Genomic DNA, 19493 nt, shown 5'->3' with positions numbered 1-19493 from the left:
GCTGTGCTATTGCTTAGAGAAGCTAAGTACTTCCATTTATTGACTGGCTTGGTTCAGATTTGGACAGATTTGGACACTTTCCTTCCTTGTTTGGCCCCCCTGACAAGGAGTAGAGACAAGAGTTTACTCGACTTCATATTGTGTGTTTTTTTGATTTAGTAATCTTTTTTCACACGTAGCACTTTTTGGGGGTGCACTTTATTGATTTTCATAAATTGTACAGGAAAAACCCGGGGATGTTTCACAGTTTACACTCTTTCTGAGTGTCAGCCGGTGACAGCCTTTCCCCAAGCGGGCGGCTGTGTTACTGAGGGTTTTCCTGTTTCACATCATATCATTTGTAGGTTAATTTAGGCTGCGGTCAGAGTTCTCTTGTCTCTCCCCCTTGTCGGTTGTCTTTCTTGGGGTTGGGGAGGTTTTGTTACAGTCAATTGATCCAGCAGTCAATGCCAACTGAAAACTATGTCCTTTTCATACACACAGAACAGAGATACACCCTCGCCCAATATGGAAAAAAATCACAAATTAAAAATAGAAATATGTAGACAGAAGTATTACTGAACCGCCAAGAAACCAGACTCTGCATACAATGCAATACCACAACACCACAAAAACAGTGACACATGTCCCCTAATACTGTGCAAAATATAAAGACAGTAGATGTAAATTTGAAAAAAATTGATACATAACAATCACAGCTTTACAAATTAACAAATAAAAATAAAACAAATAATTACAAATACGAAAATACCAGTTTATTGGACTAATCCATTTTTCAATTAGCTTTCAGAGGCCAAATCTTTCTTCAGAACAGTACAGTATACTGCTGTTATGCTATCCTGTCCTGAGGAAAGGGGTTTATTCCAAAAAATTGCCTTATTTCCATTTCCTATTTATAAACTTTTATCAAAACAGTTACAATATTACTTGATTCTAAGTAAAGCAACAAAAAATCTTTCTACCTTTTGTCGTTTCTGTTTTAATCATCTTCTCTTTGCTCTCTTCTTTCTATACAGTGTTTGTCCTCTCTCCCTTCCATGCAACATCTGCCCTCTCTTTGCCCCTTCCACCCAGCTTCTGCCCTCTCTCTCTACCCCTTCCATCTACTGCCCACACTCTCTCTGCCCCTTCCATATACTGTCCACCCTCTCTCTCTTCCATATGGCTTCTTCCCTCTTTCTATGTCCCTTCAATAAACTGTATATCTGGGGTCCCTTCTCTCCTTTGTACATGATTCATTTCAGATTCACCCCTCTCTATTTTTCTGTCTCCACCCCCTCTCCTATACTTTGGCATCTCTCTCTTTCTCTTCTCCTTTCCTTCCTTCCTTCCCACTCCACACCATAGTGTGGTATCTCTATATCCTTCCCTTCCCTCATGCCATGGCATCTCTTCCTCCTCCTCCTCCATGGTCTGGTTTCTCCTTTCCTTTTTTCCTTTCCCTCCCTCCCATGGACTTGGCATCTCTGGTTCCTCTCCCTTGTCTTCCTTCTCCCTCCTTCCCTCTCTCTCCCCAATTGGGTGCTGCAGCAACAAACATTTCTCTCCCCCCTTCCCTGTGCAGCAGCAGCATTTTTCCTCCCCCTTGCCTGTGCAGCAGTAGCATTTCTCTCCCCCTTGCCTGTGCAGCATTTCTCCCCCCTTCCCTGTGCAGCAGCAGCAGTAGCATGTCTCCCCCCCTTGCCTGTACAGTATTTGTATCCTCCCCCCTTCCCTGTGCAGCATTTGTATCCTCCCCCCTTCCCTGTGCAGCATTTCTACCCTCCCCTCCTCCCTGCACAGCATGTCTGGCCGGTTCCCCTGCTGAAAGCCGTGGGTGTCTACACCTCACTGATCCACGGCTGCATCGGAAGCCTTCTCTATGATGTTGTGACATCAGAGAGAACGCTTCCGATGCAGCCACGGATCACGCAAGGAGCGGATGCCCGCAGCTTTCAGCAGGGGAGCAGGCCAGAACCTGAGCAACGCCGGTGAGCACCCGCGGACACCCCTGTTTACTGCCATAAGGAAAGGCAGCAGCGGCAGAATAGGGAGGTGGTCGGCTGTGCACCCCCTTGGGGCATGCATCCGGGGCAGACCTTCCCCCCTTGGTACGCCACTGTCAATCCCATTATCCTGCTTCTTACTCCCAAGTTCACAGAAGCTGAAACAGAAAAGCTCCACTGGTATGACAATGACCTAATTTATTTATTTATTTATTATTTGTAGCCCACCTATCTACAAGTCTAGGTGGGGATAATTGTAAACATACAAAATCAGAGGAAAAAGGTGTTCAACACAAGAAAGATTACAGAGTACTGTGGGCCTGATTTTATCAAAGACGCCTACAGTTAAGAACCTAGATTGGCATGTCTAGCCTATCTAGGCACCAAACTTACCCCCTCTTTTCCAAAGCCCCATAGCACAGGCTGCTGCAGTAACTGCCCCAAAGCCCATAGGGATTTAAAGGGCTTCAGGGCTTTTGCCACACAGCAGCCGCTAGCGTGGCTTTGTAAAAGAGGGGGGTGGGTTAACATTTTAATTGGTTCAATTGGTGCTGTTAATTGAACAGTGCCATTAAAAATCAATTAAAAAACAATATTTTTAAAAATGTAATTTTCGGGTGGGTGCCTAACTCAGTAGGTACAAAGTAGGCATCTACCCAAAAGTACGCATCTACCCAAAAGTAGGCATCTACCCAAAAGTACGCAAGGTTAGGGGCGAGTTTGGATATGGAATGAGTTAGGCGCTAATAGGCACCAGTATTTTAGAAAACCCTGGCCTATGTTACGGATGCCTATGGGTGCCTAAGTCAATTTAGGCGCAGCTAGGCATAATTCTATAAACGTACCTAACTTTGAATGACATGCAGTATGTGCCGTTTTCCTAGGCGCCCACTGAGTTAGACACCGTTTATAAAATCAGGCCCTGTGTGTCCTACTAAAATCAGAAGTCTGTTTATTTTGATCCTGTCCACCTTGAGGCTTTTCTGCTGGATAAGGGGGCCCTTTTACTAACGCTTACATAGATGACAGCAGATAAAGACCCAAATGGTCCATCCAGTCTGCCCAACCTGATTCAATTTAAATTTTTTCTTCTTAGCTATTTCTGGGCAAGAATCCAAAGCTCTCCCCAGTACTGTGCTTAGGTTCCATCTACTGAAGTTTCCATCAAAGCTCACTCCATCCCATCTACATCATCCCAGCCACTGAAGACCTCCCCAGCCCATCCTAATGATGTCATCCTGGAGTGCCGAGAAAAAGTTTGGCTCTTTTTTTTCAGCGCTTGCTTCAGTGTGGTTGGCAAACGGCAGCGAGAAACAGAGAGAAACTTTCAGTACTTCGGCATGGTCTGGCAAACGGCAGCGTGCAGAGAGAAATTTCAGCAATACATAACTTGTATTTTTTTTTTAAACAATCGCGAATATCTAAAATAAGTTTTATACGCGATTTCACGGTATTCGCAAGGGATTTAACCACAATACCGCAAATAAGGCAGCAAAACATTATTCACATTTTTGTTTTTTTTGTATTCGTGGGCTTTCATTGACCCTAATTCCCACAAATATGGAGAGAGAAGTGTACTAGGTAAAAATAGGGATGGGGAGATCATTTACTAGAGAATGATTTTTAATGTTGCCTTATCTTCCAGGAAATGTTCATAAAACTCATGCTATGCCCATTGAGGGTATGACTGTATTGAGCAGAAAAAAATTCTAAGAGCTCCTTTTACTAAGCTGCGTTAGGGCTTTAACGCGTGGAATAGCACGCACTACATTGCTGCGCGTGCTAGACCTTAACACCAGCATTGAGCTTGCATTAGTTCTAGCCGCGGAGCGCGTGGTAATTTCCTGCATGCGCTAAAAACGCTAGCGCATCTTAGTAAAAAGGATCCCTAAGCGGTCATACTGCCACTCAGTTGTTTTAAATCTGCCAGTCCCATAAGGTCAACGAGGACTTCCCTCAGGACTCAGAAACATCTTCTCATGTAAATGATAATAGCCAGGGAGCGACACGGGTTGAATGCCGATGCAAGCTATCTTCACAGGGGATTATTTTAGCTTTCTCTGCTCTTTTAGACTGCTTCCAAACAATTCTATATTCCTGACATTCCTCTGATCCACTGACAAACTTGACTTGCTGTTCTGTTTATTAAAGCCGGATGAAGGATGGCAATCAAACGCCGCCGACTTGCCGTGCTCGTCTCTGTTCAGGCGTCCGCATGGGCTGACAAGTCAATTCAATTCACGGAAGTGTGATGTTATTGACAGGATGACACTCATCATGCACACACTCGCTATATGCATACACACACATTCATTTCCATTTCAAAAACGACATCTGCATAATTAAACTTCAACTTTCTCGCAGCCCACAGGCAGAGAAGAAGGTGTCTTGGACAGAAAAAAAGGCCCGATTCCTTTTTTTAACTAGATTATTCTCCATCATCCAGAAATGTTTTAAAATGCAAAACTTTAGCCCATAGCGTGTATAATCTGTATATGCAGACCCTGCATTCTTATTATTTGTTTGTAGATATATCAAGGGGCAATTTTATATTTGCAGAACATATACACTCACATGCTTCTTTGTGGGCTTTTCCTGAATTTTCAAAGCTAATGTATGAACATAAGAATAATCATAGAAAACAAAAATTGCTAGTTTAAATACACACTGGTGGAAAATGATCAATGCTTTAACCCCTTGTGAACATATAACTTATTGACTCAAAAGAGAAAGTAGCAGTCACAGCAGTTATAGATAAGTGCTGCTTTATTTATTTATTTTTTTTTTTAATTCTTTATTCATTTTCAAACAGAATAAGTGTGACAAATGTTCAAACAAATTAACAATAAATACATCACTTAATAATCAGCAATGATACAAATCATAAACTCTTATCACCCCCCCTTCCCATCCTTTCCTAACATATGATCAAATATCTTGTAGAATATGTAATAATAAAAATAACCCCCTCCCCCCTCACTACTAAACTAAGATAAGATAAGTGCTGCTTTGTTTTTTCAAACATGACCTAGGGGGGTTTTCGCCAGTGATAGAAAGGTGAAATGGGAGCTAATGAACAATTTAAGCTCCTCTTTCTAGTTTCAAAGCAACGTCAGCTTTGTAGCATCTGAGGCTTTTTCTCCCTATTGAGTTTTATTGGCTTGAAGTTAGCTTGTAGTTATATGCTCACAAAGGGTTAAGGAATTGAGCATTTTCTACCAGTGAAAACTGGAAATTTTTGTATGATTGTGAATTGAGTTTCCAGTTCCTCCATTTTTTGTTTGAACATAAGAATAGCCATACTGGGTCAGACCAATGGTTCATCTAGCCCAGTATCCTGTTTCCAACTGTAGCCAATCCAGGTCACAAGTACCTGGCAGAACCCAAATAGTAGCAACATTCCAGAGCTGAGATTGTGATGTCATAAAGCCACATTCCACCAATGCCTTAGAGTCAAACTCATCAGTGATGTCACAATGGCTTGATTGTCCTATACTTGGCTCACATAAGAACATAACAATTGCCATATTGGGACAGACCGAAGGTCCATCAAGCCCAGTATCCTTTTTCCAACAGCGGCCAATCCAGGTCACAAATACCTGGCAGAAACCCAAATACTAGCAGCGCTATTCTAGGGAAGTTTTGGAAGTTATCACAAATAGTTCCTCACTGGGTGTTTGTGCAGTGGACTATGTGCCACCCCTGATGCAACAGAAATGCAAAACAGAGATTTTTTTTTTTTAATTCTTTATTTATTCATTTTTATAAATCACATCAGTCAAAAAAAAGAGTTAAAAATATGATGCAAAGAAAATAAAAAATACAAAATCCAAATCATATATATCAGGCAAATATTATATGGTATAGTTAGTCCACAATCTGTATGTATGGAAACGGAGCTGAAAATTACTGAGATTTACCAAAGGAAAAAAAGATAACAGGAAAACTATAGATGAGGCTTGAATGCCCCCAAACTATTCCTCTCTGAGCGAATTAGAAAAGATTGAAATTATAGGCTAATTACTTATCTTCTTTAGACAAAATAAATTTAGATAACTGCTACGGCTCAAAGAAAACATATCTGTTCTCTTTATATACCAAAACACACTTGCATGGATATCTCAGGACAAAGGTTGCCCCCCAACTTCACAACCTGAGGTCTCAAAATAGGAAATTGCTTCCTTCTCTTCTGGGTAGGACGAGATACATCTGGATACATTCTTATATTATTTGATAAAAAGAGAACATCTTTATATTTGAAAAACAACTTAAGCATCCATTTCCAATCTGAATCAATAGCAAATTGTACCAATAAAGTAGCAGGTACTTAAGTCTCAGTGTTCAATCCCTCCAGGAAATTAGATAAATCCAACCTATCAGCAGATAGATTCTGCTGATTGGGATTTTGCGACCTAATTCTTTTAGGTAAGTAATATATTTTAGAGAGAGGTGGATAAAGTGACTCAGGTACTTTCAAAACTTCATTTAAATAGCGTTTAAACATAACTATTGCAGGAATAGAAAACACTTTTGGAAAGTTAATAATCCTCAAATTACATCTTCTTATTGAATTTTCCACCATTTCTTGCTTGAAATGAAGACTTGCACTATCCTTAACCCAGGTTAGTGCTTGTATTTCCAAAGTTTTTAGTCTGGTGTCAAAGTCCTCTGATTTATTTTCCAAACTTTCTGAAAGTATTTCCCTAAGAACATAAGAACATAAGCAATGCCTCCGCTGGGTCGGACCTGAGGTCCATCGTGCCCAGCAGTCTGCTCACACAGCAGCCCAACAGATCCAGGACCTGTACAGTAATCCTCTATCTGTACCCCTCTATTCCCTTTTCCAGCAGGAAATTGTCCAATCCTTTCTTGAACCCCAGTACCTTACTCTGCCCTATTATGCCCTCTGGAAGCGCATTCCAGGTGTCCACCACACGTTGGGTAAAGAAGAACTTCCTAGCATTCGTTTTGAATCTGTTCCCTTTCAACTTTTCCGAATGCCCTCTTATTCTTCTATTTTTTGAAAGTTTGAAGAATCTGTCCCTCTCTACTCTCTCTATGCCCTTCATGATCTTGTAAGTATCTATCATATCCCCTCTAAGTCTCTTCTTCTCTAGGGAAAAGAGACCCAGTTTTTCCAATCTTTCAGCAAATGAAAGGATTTCCATACCTTTTATCAGACATGTCGCTCTCCTCTGAACCCTCTCGAGTATCGCCATATCCTTCTTAAGGTACGGCGACCAATATTGGACGCAGTACTCCAGATGCGGACACACCATCGTCCAATACAACAGCAGGATAACATCTTTCGTTCTGGTTGTAATACCCTTCTTGATTATGCCTAGCATTCTATTTGCCTTCTTAGTTGCCACTGTGCAATGTCCACCATTACCCAGAAGTCCCTTTCTTGGGTACTCTCATTCAATAACATCCCTCCCATCGTATAGTTGTACCTCGGGTTTCCGTTTCCCATATGTAATACTTTACATTTCTCAACGTTGAACTTCATCTGCCATCTCGTTGCCCATTCCCCTAGTTTGTTCAAGTCCCTTTGCAATTCTTCGCAGTCCTCTTTAGTCCAAGCTCCACTAAATAGTTTGGTGTCATCCGCAAATTTTATTATCTCACATTTCGTCCCTGTTTCTAGATCATTTATGAATATATTAAATAGCAGCGGCCTGAGCACCGAACCCTGCGGGACCCCACTCGTGACCCTCCTCCAGTCCGAGTAGTGGCCCTTCACTCCTACCCTCTGTTTCCTATCCGCCAACCAGTTTCTGATCCATCTATGTACATCTCCTTCCACCCCATGGTTATTCAGTTTCCGGAGTAGGCGTTCATGGGGCACCTTGTCAAAGGCTTTTTGGAAATCCAGATATATGATGTCTATGGGGTCTCCTCTGTCCATCCTGTTCCAATACAGCTGGGATTTTAAATCAGTTATTAATGACTAAAAGCTAGATTGTGAAGTTAATAAATTTATTAAAACTTATGGCAAGGATGTCTAGTCTTTGTAGACTAGCTCATCGTGATCACCCAAATTTCTATCATCGCTTTATATTTGAGTCAACCATTTTTCTCTCTTTTTTTTAAGGGGGGGGTAGTTACCTCAGTTTATATTGAAATGTGTGTATTTTCAAGAATATACAACATGTCTCCCATGCAGCATATACATGATCATAAACCAGCCTCCATGCACCATTCATTCCAACAGGCAGTGGTACTTGCAAATGGGCATCATCTATACTGAGCAGGCCCTAGGTGTGTGGCAAGGCATATAATGATGGGAGGGTGAGAAAAGATGTATCATACAGCCATTCTGGCCACCACATCTCAGAAAAGATATAGCAGAATTATAAAAGGTACAGAGAAGGGTGATGAAAATGATAAAAGGGATGGGACAACTACCGTATGAGAAAAGGCTAAAGTGGCTAGAGAAGATGTAAAGAGATTTCATATCTGAACCGGAAATGGTTTTCAAGGGTGATGATGTGGAGGAACTGAACGAAATCTCACTGAACCTGGAAGACGTTCTAAACCAAACTGACAAGTTAAAGAATGATAAATCACCTGTACTGGATAGTATACATCTCAGAGTACTGAAACAATTCAAACGAAATTTCTGATCTGCTGTTAGTAAATCTGTAACCTGTCAATAAAATTGCCTGTAGTACCGGAAGATTGGAGGGTGGCCAATGTTACACTGATTTTTTAAAAAAGGGCTAAAGGAGAGATCTGAGAAATTATAGACTGTTAAGTCTGATTTCAGTGCCGGGCAAAATAGTGGAGACAATTATAAAAAATAAAATTGTGAAACATGTAGACAAGCATGAATTAATGGGACAGAGTCAGTATAGGTTCAGCCAAAGAAGCTCTTGCCTCACCAATTTACTTGATTTCTTTAAGGTGTGAATAAACATGTGGATAAAGATGAGCCAGTTGATTTAGTGTATCTAAATTTTCAGAAAGCTTTTGACAAAGGTCCTCCTGAGAAGCTCCTGAGAAAAGTAAAGAGCCATGGGATAGGAGGCAATGTTCAGTTGTGGATTAGGAATTGATTATTAGACATAAAACAGAGGGTATGGTTAAATGGCCATTTTTCTCAGTGGAGGAGGGTAAACAGTGGAGTGCCTCAGGGGTCTGTACTGGGACCGGTGCTATTTAACTTATTTATAAATGATCTGGAAATTGGAACAACGAGCGAGGCTATTAAATTTACAGATGACACTAAAGTGTTCAAAGTTGTTAAAATGTGCACAAACTGAAAAATTGCAGGCATCCAAAAATTGGAAGACACCCAAAAATTGCAGGCATCAAATTGGAAGACTGGACATCCAAATAGCAGATGAAATTTAATGAGGACAAATGCAAAGTGATGCACATTGGAAAGAAATCATAGTTGTCAGATGATAGGGTCCACCTTGGGGGTTAGCACCCAAGAAAAAGATCTGGGTGTTATTGTAGACAATACAGTGAAACCTTCTGCCCAATGTGTAGTGGTGGCCAAAAAAACAAATAAGATGCTAGAAATTATTTGAAAAGGGATGGTAAATAAGACTAAGAATGTTATAATGCCTCTGTTTCACTCCATGGTGCGACCTCATTTTGAGTGTTGCATTCAGTTCTGGTTGCCTTATCTTAAAATAAATATAGTGGAACTAGAAAATGTTCAAAGAAGAACAACCAAGATGATAAAGGGATTGGAACGCCTCTCGTTTGAGAAAAGATGAAAGAGCTTAGGGTTCTTCAGCCTACAAGAAATCTTAGAAGGGACCTGAGGCGCTTGAGCCAATCAGGGACTTCCTTAGGCTCAGCCCTAAGGAAGTCCCTGATTAGCTCAGGCGCTTCAGGCCCCTCCAATGGGGGGAGAAATCCGAGGTGCCTCAGCCAACCAGGGCCTTAGGCTCCTCCCTGTGCATTGCATGATGCACCGGGGCGGTGCCTAAGGCCCAGGCAGATGCAACGCTGGACCTGTTGGAGCAGGAGCGACTGCTCCCAACTTAAGAGGTAGGAGGGGCCAGGTTGGGCCTGGCCCGGCTTGGCCGGGGGAGAGTTGGTGGGCCTATGGAGCAAGAAGGACCAAGCACTCCTCCTGCTCCCAACTTGGATGACGGGGGGAGGGTTCCAGGCCCAGCCGAGGGGTATGTGAGCCTAAGGAGCAGGAGGGACCGCGCACCCCTCCTGCTTCCAACTTTCGGTCCATCGGACCCACAATCTTTTTTTTTTTTAGTAGTAGTTTTGAGCCCTGCGAGCCTGTGGTTTTAACCTGCTTTAAACTCGCAGGTTAAAACCACGGGCTCGCAGGGCGGGGAAGGGCAGTGCAGGCAGCAGGACTTCAGGGAGATTTGGGGCAGTGCAGGGCGGCAGGATTTTGGGGTAGTTCAGGGCGGCAGGAGATTTGTGCTTGAGTTGGGGCAGAGAGCAGGATATGCAGTCGGAAACCACTGAATGACTGGTCCCCAGCAGTCGCTTTTGGAGTTGATCGGCCAGCCTAGTCGGATTGAGAAATTTGTTTAGTGAATCGCGTCCCTACCTACTTTGCATGCAGTTCCCCTCATTTGCATGCACGGATTGGAAGCGGATCGCAGGAGAGGTTAGTGATTCGGGCCGGAGGGAAATTTGGTTGCTAAGGGGTCGCAAACCGATCGGCACACGATCGGTTTGCTTAGTGAATCTAGGCCATTATTCTGAGGCTTTTTTCTCCACCTGCTACCATTGCAAATAGATTGCTATTCGCTCTCTCTGTAGTTTCACTCCTTTTCAACAGTAAAGTAGAGTTCGTCTTATTATGCTGTTGAAACCCTTATTCTTTGTGGCATGTGCTAATGTTGCCATTAGCACATGGTCATTAATAAGATTAGCCCATGTGCACTTACCACCACCCACTTTGTAGGCCTAAATTGGCATCTACATTAATTACCTAAAAGAGCTTTAACAAACTCATAATTGGAAAAAAAAATGTAATTAGCCAATAGGTGCCTACAGCACAGTTACTTACCGTAACAGGTGTTATCCAGGGACAGCAGGCAGATATTCTTAACGTATGGGTGACGTCACCGACGGAGCCCCGGTACGGACCTTTTTAACTAGAAAGTTCTAGTTGGCCGCACCGCGCATGCGCGAGTGCCTTCCCGCCCGACGGAGGAGTGCGTGGTCTCCAGTTAGGATAAGCCAGCTAAGAAGCCAACCCGGGGAGGTGGGTGGGTCGTAAGAATATCTGCCTGCTGTCCCTGGATAACACCTGTTACGGTAAGTAACTGTGCTTTATCCCAGGACAAGCAGGCAGCATATTCTTAACGTATGGGTGACCTCTAAGCTAACAGAGAGGGAGGAGGGATGGTTGGCCATTAGGAAAATAAATTTTGTAACACAGATTGACCAAAGTGTCCATCCCGTCTGGAGAAGGCATCCAGACAGTAGTGAGTAGTGAATGTGTGAACTGAAGACCAAGTGGCCGCCTTGCAGATTTCCTCAATAGGAGTGGAACGGAGGAAAGCCACAGAAGCAGCCATAGCTCTGACCCTGTGGGCCGTGACAGGTCCTTCCAGTGACAGGCCGGCCCGAGCATAACAGAACGTAATACAGGCAGCAAGCCAATTGGACAGCGTTCGTTTAGATACAGGGTGACCCAGACGATTAGGATCGAAGGTCAGAAAAAGTTGAGGAGAGGAGCGGTGAGCCCTGGTACGGTCAAGGTAGTACGCCAGGGCACGCTTACAATCCAGCGTGTGAAGAGCCTGTTCCCCAGGATGAGAATGGGGTTTAGGGAAGAAAACAGGCAGCACGATGGACTGGTTGAGGTGAAAGGCTGAAACCACCTTAGGAAGGAATTTAGGATGGGTACGCAGAACCACCTTGTCATGGTGAAAAACAGTGAACGGTGGATCGGCGACCAGTGCATGTAGCTCACTAACCCTCCTGGCAGAGGTGATGGCAATGAGGAAAAGCACCTTCCATGTGAGAAGTTTGAGCGAGGTAGTAGCCAGAGGCTCAAAAGGAGGTTTCATGAGGGCTGACAAAACCACATTGAGGTCCCAGACGACTGGGGGAGGCTGAAGAGGTGGTTTGATATTGAAGAGGCCTCTCATGAACCGGGAAACCAGAGGATGAGCCGTGAGGGGTTTTCCAAGGATAGGCTCATGAAACGCAGTGATGGCACTGAGGTGGACTCTGATTGAGGTCGACTTGAGGCCAGCGTCGGAGAGAGAGAGCAAATAGTCCAGTACAGTTTCCACCGCCAGAGAGGTGGGATTGTGATGATGAAGAAGACACCAAGCGGAGAACCGGGTCCACTTCTGATGGTAACATTGGAGTGTGGAGGGTTTCCTGGAGGCATCCAAAATGCGACGGACTGGCTGAGACAGGTTTTCTGGAGAGGTCAGCCCGAGAGAAACCAAGCTGTCAGGTGGAGCGAAGACAGATTGGGATGTAGTAGAGACTGATGTTGCTGTGTAAGAAGAGTAGGAAACACAGGTAGAGGAATGGGATCCCTGGAACTGAGCTGAAGCAGGAGGGAGAACCAATGTTGTCTGGGCCACCAAGGGGCGATGAGAATCATGGTGGCCCTGTCCTTGCGGAGCTTGAACAGGGTCCGCAACATCAGAGGAAGTGGAGGGAAGGCATAGAGGAACCGATCCGTCCAGTCGAGTAGGAATGCATCCGGTGCCAGACGATGAGGAGAGTAGAGTCTGGAGCAGAACTGGGGCAGCTGATGGTTGTGAGGAGCTGCAAAGAGGTCCACCTGTGGAGTGCCCCATCGAGCAAAGATGGAGTGGAGAGTGGGAGGATCCAGGGTCCACTCGTGAGGTTGAAGGATGCGGCTGAGCTGGTCGGCCAGGGAGTTCTGTTCGCCCTGGATATAGACTGCTTTGAGAAAAAGATTGTGGGCTGTGGCCCAGGTCCAAATTCGGAGGGCCTCCTGACAAAGGAGACGAGATCCGGTGCCGCCTTGCTTGTTGATGTAGTACATGGCGACTTGGTTGTCCGTGCACAGGAGAAGAACCTGAGGATAGAGAAGGTGCTGGAAGGCCTTGAGAGCATAAAACATGGCTCTGAGTTCCAGGAAATTGATGTGATATTGACGCTCCTGAGGGGTCCAGAGTCCCTGGGTGCGTAGATCCCCTATGTGAGCTCCCCATGCATAGGGGGAGGCATCTGTGGTGATGATCATGGAATGAGGGGGCGGATGAAGAAGGAGGCCCCTGGAAAGATTTGAGGAGTTCAACCACCATTGAAGAGAGTGCTGAAGAGATGATGTCACAGAGATGGGATGAGAAAGAGGATCCCTGGTCTGCGACCATTGGTTGGCGAGGGTCCATTGCGGTATCCTCAAATGGAGTCGCGCCAGAGGAACCACATGGACTGTCGAGGCCATGTGACCCAGAAGAATCATCATTTGGCAAGCAGGGATGGATGGTTGGATGAGCACCTGTCGACAGAGGTGAAGCAGTGTCCGGTGCCGGTCGGCAGGAAGGAACGCTCTCATGGAGTTGGTATCGAGAAGTGCTCCGATGAACTGAAGGCGCTGCGTGGGAAGCAGATGCGACTTGGGATAATTGATCTCGAACCCCAAGAGATGGAGGAAAGAGATGGTGTGGTGAGTGGATTGCAGCACAAGTGGAGCGGTCGTTGCTTTCACCAACCAATCGTCCAAGTAGGGGAACACTTGAAGGTTGTGGGACCTGAGACAGGCCGCTACCACAATCAGGCACTTGGTGAACACCCTGGGCGAAGATGCGAGACCAAAGGGAAGCACCTTGTACTGATAGTGGTGATTGAGTATCTGGAATCGGAGGTAGCGACGTGAAGCCTGATGGATTGGGATGTGAGTGTAGGCCTCCTTGAGGTCCAGGGAACATAGCCAGTCGTGTTGAGACAGAAGAGGATAAAGTGTGGCAAGTGAGAGCATTCTGAACTTTTCCTTGACCAAACACTTGTTGAGGTTCCTGAGGTCGAGGATAGGACGAAGATCTCCTGTTTTCTTGGGTACCAAGAAGTAGCGGGAGTAAAATCCCTGACCTCTTTGGTCTGGTGGAACTTCTTCGATGGCATTGAGAAGGAGGAGGGATTGGACCTCCCTGAGGAGGAGAGGAGTTTGGGAGGAGTGAGAAGCAGACTCTACGGGAGGATGGTCTGGAGGAAGAGTCTGAAATCTTAGTGAGTATCCGTGACGGATGATGTTTAGAACCCACAGGTCTGATGTGATGGCCTCCCAGCGTCGTAGAAAGATGGTGAGGCGGCCCCCGATAGGTTGAGGCAGAGGCAGCGAGGGTTGGAGACTGGCTATGCCCTGGAGAAAAGAGTCAAAAGGGCTGAGGAGGCTTAGTTTGAGGGAGAGGCTTAGCTGTCTGGTGAGATTGCGAGCGAGCCTGAGAGTGTTGTTGCTGTTGTTGGCGAGGCCGACGAGATTGCTGTTGAGGAGGATTCAGCGGCCTAGCAGAAAAGCGACGTTGGTAAGAAGACTGAGGTCTGTATGGTCGTGTCGGCGGAGTCTTCTTTTTAGGCTTAATGAGGGTGTCCCATCTGGTCTCGTGAGCCGAAAGTTTTTGTGTGGTGGTATCTAGAGACTCCCCAAAAAGTTCATCACCAAGACAGGGCGCGTTGGCAAGGCGGTCTTGGTGGTTGACATCCAGGTCAGATACTCTCAGCCAGGCAAGGCGTCGCATAGCAATTGCCAGAGCAGAGGCACGGGAGGAGAGCTCGAAGGAGTCATAGATTGAGCGTACCATGAACTTCCTGAGCTGAAGGAGGGTGGAAATTTGTTGTTGAAACAAAGGGACCTTGCGTTCAGGGATGTACTTTTGCAGAGCAGAAAGTTGTTGTACCAGATATTTCATATAAAAAGAAAAATGAAATGAATAATTGTTGGCTCTGCTAGCCAGCATGGCATTCTGGTATAGGCGCTTTCCAAATTTATCCATTGTTTTACCCTCTCTGCCAGGAGGGGTGGAGGCATAGACACTGGAACCATGAGATTTCTTGAGAGTGGATTCTACTAGGAGGCTCTCATGTGGCAACTGGGGTTTATCAAATCCCGGGATAGGGATGACCCTGTATAAACTGTCCAGTTTCTTAGGGGCACCTGGAACAGTAAGGGGGTTCTCCAAGTTTTTATAAAACGTCTCCCGCAGAATATCATGGACGGGGAGTTTGAGAAATTCCTTGGGAGGTTGGTCGAAGTCCAAGGCTTCTAAAAAGGCCTGGGACTTCTTAGAGTCGGACTCGAGTGGGATGGAAAGAGCCCCAGACATCTCCCGAAGGAATTTTGTAAATGAGGACTGCTCGGGCTTGGAGGTGGATTCAGCCATGGAGGGTTCCTCATCAGTGGAAGAGGCATCCTCCTCGGTACCGAGGGGGGATTGCTCCCATAAGTCAGGGTCCCTGATGGCCGGCTCAGCATGGCGGGTTTTAGAAAGGGACTTGCCAGATCTCATGGATACGGTGCCGGGGGATGAAGACCGGTGCCGATCTCTGTCCCGGGAGGAGTGGTGTCGATCCCGGTCCCGAGACGATCGATGTCGATCTTGGGTTCGGGATGGGTCCTCCGCCGTGCAGGTCTGTAATGTAGGCTGTGCCGATAAGACCGGCATCGAAGTATTCATCGGTACCGAGGGGGTGGCCACTGGCGTAGTGGTGCGAGGCTCGGGCCGGACCGGTACCGGAAGGAGCGGTGCCAGCAGGGTTGGGAGCAGTTCCTGAAGCTGGTGCTCGAGTTGCTCCTGTAATTTAGTTTGGAGGATGGCCGAGATACGGTCCTCCAATGGGGGCACCGGTACCGTTTTACTTTTCTTCGGTACCATAGGTGCCGCTCTACGCTCCGGTGATGAGGAGGCCGATGAAGAGGCACTCACCGTTATCGGAGCGGAGCGCTTACGGGACTTGCGGGACGTCGGAAGGACCGGTGTCACCGCCGTGGCTGGAGGGCGCTCAAGGGAAGTGGAAGGCTTCTTAGCTGGCTTACCTGGCGCCATCGACCCCGCAGAAGGATCAGGTGGTGTCGATGTTGACGGTGCCGATTTCGGCGGTGCCGTCGACGTCGGGGTCGGATCCATAGCAGAACCGGTGCCGAAGAGGAGATTCTGCTGAATTTGTCTATTTTTAAGTGTGCGTTTTTGAAGAGTCGCGCAGCGGGTGCAGGTGTCAGCCCGATGTTCCGGACCCAAGCACTGTAGGCACCAGTTGTGTGGGTCCGAAAGGGAAATCGGGCGTGCACACCGCTGGCACTTCTTAAAACCCGGCTGAGGGGGCATGAAGGGGAATACGGCCTCAGCGAAATCAAAGTCGGAGGCTTGTATGATGGCAACAGGCCCCGCCGGGGCCTGTTGAAAAATAAAGGAAAAAATAAGTTGTTGTTTTTTTTTTTTTTTTTTTTTGTAAATTAGACAGAAAGGAAAAACCCGAAGGAAAAAAGCAGAAAAAATCAAAATAACGCGAGCGGGAAGGCAAAAAAGGAGTGTTCAACAGCCGTTGAATACCACATGCGTCTTCTTCGCTCCGCGGAAACGAAGAAACTGGAGACCACGCACTCCTCCGTCGGGCGGGAAGGCACTCGCGCATGCGCGGTGCGGCCAACTAGAACTTTCTAGTTAAAAAGGTCCGTACCGGGGCTCCGTCGGTGACGTCACCCATACGTTAAGAATATGCTGCCTGCTTGTCCTGGGATAACTAATTTTATAAAAGGTAAGCACCTATCCCATGGCACCTAATGCCTGAGTGGGCATGGTTAGGGATAGAGACAGAGATATTCGCCATTAGGCATGATTCTGAAAAGAACTTAGGTGCCTACAATGTAGGCAAGTAAAAGCCTGGCCTACATTACCTAGTAACAACACAAAAAGGCAGACCTAGTCACATCAAGGTTCATTCGGAGGACGCTCAGGAACACAGACTATACACACAAACCACGTTCAATATCATGTGAATGAGATCACATTCACATGATATTGAACGTGGTTTGTGTGTATAGTCTGTGTTCCTGAACGTCCTCCGAATGAACCTTGATGTGACTAGGTCTGCCTTTTTGTGTTGTTGCTAGTTTAGGGTTTTGGCAGCATTGGAGTGCAATTTTTGTGGCCTACATTACCAGCATCTAAGTTTTGCGATAGACACCCTACGGTACGATTCTGTAAACAGCACCTAAGCATGACTGACACACGACCAGCACCTTTTTTTCAAGGCGGCCATCAACTCGTCTTCGAGTCCTAGCCACTTAATAATAAGAGCAAGTTTTCATGGCAGAATACAGAAGTAGATTGCCGGGCCTTTCTTCTGCACTGTATAAATTCAATGTTGTCACCGTTGTCGCATCAAACGCGATCCCCTGCCTCCAACACTGCCCATCTGCTGCTGCCCAGGTGGGTGGTACATCGTTAATTTGCCATCTCCACTGAAACTACCGACGGCATAGCTTTCCGCTTCGCAGATATGCACAAGCCCCAGTGGCATGACAATATCACGTACCATTACTGGAGAATCTGGCCCTATGGGCTCACATGTTATTTCTGTGCGGTAATATAGCTGCACTGACTGATTAGCGCAGGAAGGCCCACTCTCTGCCTGCCTGACATGCTCCTCAATAAAAAAAAAGACTTAAAAGATTACTGCATAATGCCTGAGCATGTCCCCCAGTATGCCATTTTAAGCTTCATTAAGCACATGTTATCACCTAAGATGCCCCAAAGATACACCCAAGTACCAGTCCTACTTCTTCTCTGCCTAGTAGCTACATTGCAAAAAAGCAGATATAAATATCAAACCCGGCAATTTTATAAGCACCTATTTGACTCCTTAATACACTGCTCTACACCCCTAAGTCACTTTAAAATTAGTCCCATATTAAGCAATATTAGTTTCTCAAACAGTGGAATGTTTGAGTCTGAGTTAAGAAGCAAGACCTTGACTGAAAAAGGAAGTGGTTTAGGTGGAGTTAAATTGGGGATTTCCATGGAGTATCATTAAATGTGATATTGGGACTATTAGTAATTAAAAGATGTCTCTGGTTATATATGTTGTTTCTGATCAGCCCATTTTTATTTAATGTAAATAGGTATAGAAGATGTATAGCAGCCTGCTTATAAAACAGATCAATTTCAGAGGCTGGCCTTAGCTCTCATGAGCTGACATCCTAGGCTAGATTTATATATCAAATGGGGCTCTTAACTCTTTTTTTTTCTACCGAGGAATAGATTGGAGGCTAGATATATTATATGCAGGATTGAGGTAAAGAAAGCTTTAATCAAGGAAAGTAATAAGAAATCAACAGGTTTTTTAAAAATTGATTAAGTCAGCCAAAAATTAAATCCCTGCCCTAGAAGAATCTGTGTAAGAAAAATAGTGCATGGTGTAGGTAGGTGAGAGTGGATCAAATTGGAGTTTCAAAGGAGTACTGGGGAAAGTGAGACCTTGCTTTGAAAAGAATCACACATACCAAAGAATCAGAAAAAAAAAGTGTAAAATCAAACCAGGAACCACAAAAGCACTGAAAAACCAATTAAAACAGGAGGGAAATAGCTCCTAGGATAATTACCATATTATGTTTGCCACCCTGTCTACCATGCTTCAATCTCTCATGCCATGTCTGCCACACAGTGTTTGCTGTTCCATGTCTTCTATGCTATATTTCATTATGCACGCTTGCTTTACCAATTTTGCCAAGTTGTGTCATATTATGTTACCTATGCTTTGGTTTTTTTTTTTTTTAATTCTTTATTAATTTTCAAACTACAGCAGCGCAATACAACTAATGCAATGCATAATCCCATATAATAAAAAGCTAGCCGCGCATGCGCAGTCCTATTTGCGTGTTCCATGCGCTGTAGGTCTGTGGCCGCAGGAGTGCGCATGCGCGAGTCCTCAGCCTTACTTCTCGCTGACTACGGACCCACAAAGCCACCGCCACGGCTCCTCTCTCATCTTCCGACGCAACTGCAGTGCATGAGAGGAGCCGCAGGGGCGCCTTTGAAAACGGCTCCCTTCTCCGAGTGCCCACCCCTCCTCCTTTTTTTGCGATCCATCGAGCGGCTCCCCAGCCTTCTTCCACCACTTACCGAGCCCCCAGCCTGTTTTCAGCTCCTCCTGCACGGGCCCAAACCAAAAAAGGAGGCGGGACTCTTCCCCACCCGAAACACTACACCCGCTGCTCACAAAAACAAAACTCCCCCGACAGATATTCTTCGAGTGCCCACCCCCTCCTCCTTTTTTTGCGATCCATCCGTAACCAGGTAACCGACAATAACCGACGCAACCGTCTGAAAGTCCAATTACACATTAAGACAGGGGAAACTCAGAAGAAAGCAGGTACAATTGAAAACATCAAGCGCTACTGTCCGACGTAACAATATAGCACTGTGTGTATTAAAGCCTGAAACGAGATACGGTGATGTTTAATTAAAGATAGTATAATTAGCAGCTTTTTTGAAGGCCCTGGGGACTCAGTGTTCCCAAGAAGTTACATTACTTACTTCTACGTTTCAAGTTGTTGTTTTTTTCCTCTTTCTTTATGCCACTTTG

This window comes from Geotrypetes seraphini, chromosome 3, assembly GCF_902459505.1.
Source record: "Geotrypetes seraphini chromosome 3, aGeoSer1.1, whole genome shotgun sequence".
Classification (NCBI taxonomy): Eukaryota; Metazoa; Chordata; class Amphibia; order Gymnophiona; family Dermophiidae; genus Geotrypetes; species Geotrypetes seraphini.
The sequence above is the reverse complement of the archived record's forward strand: the minus strand, read 5'-3'. Positions refer to the sequence as shown.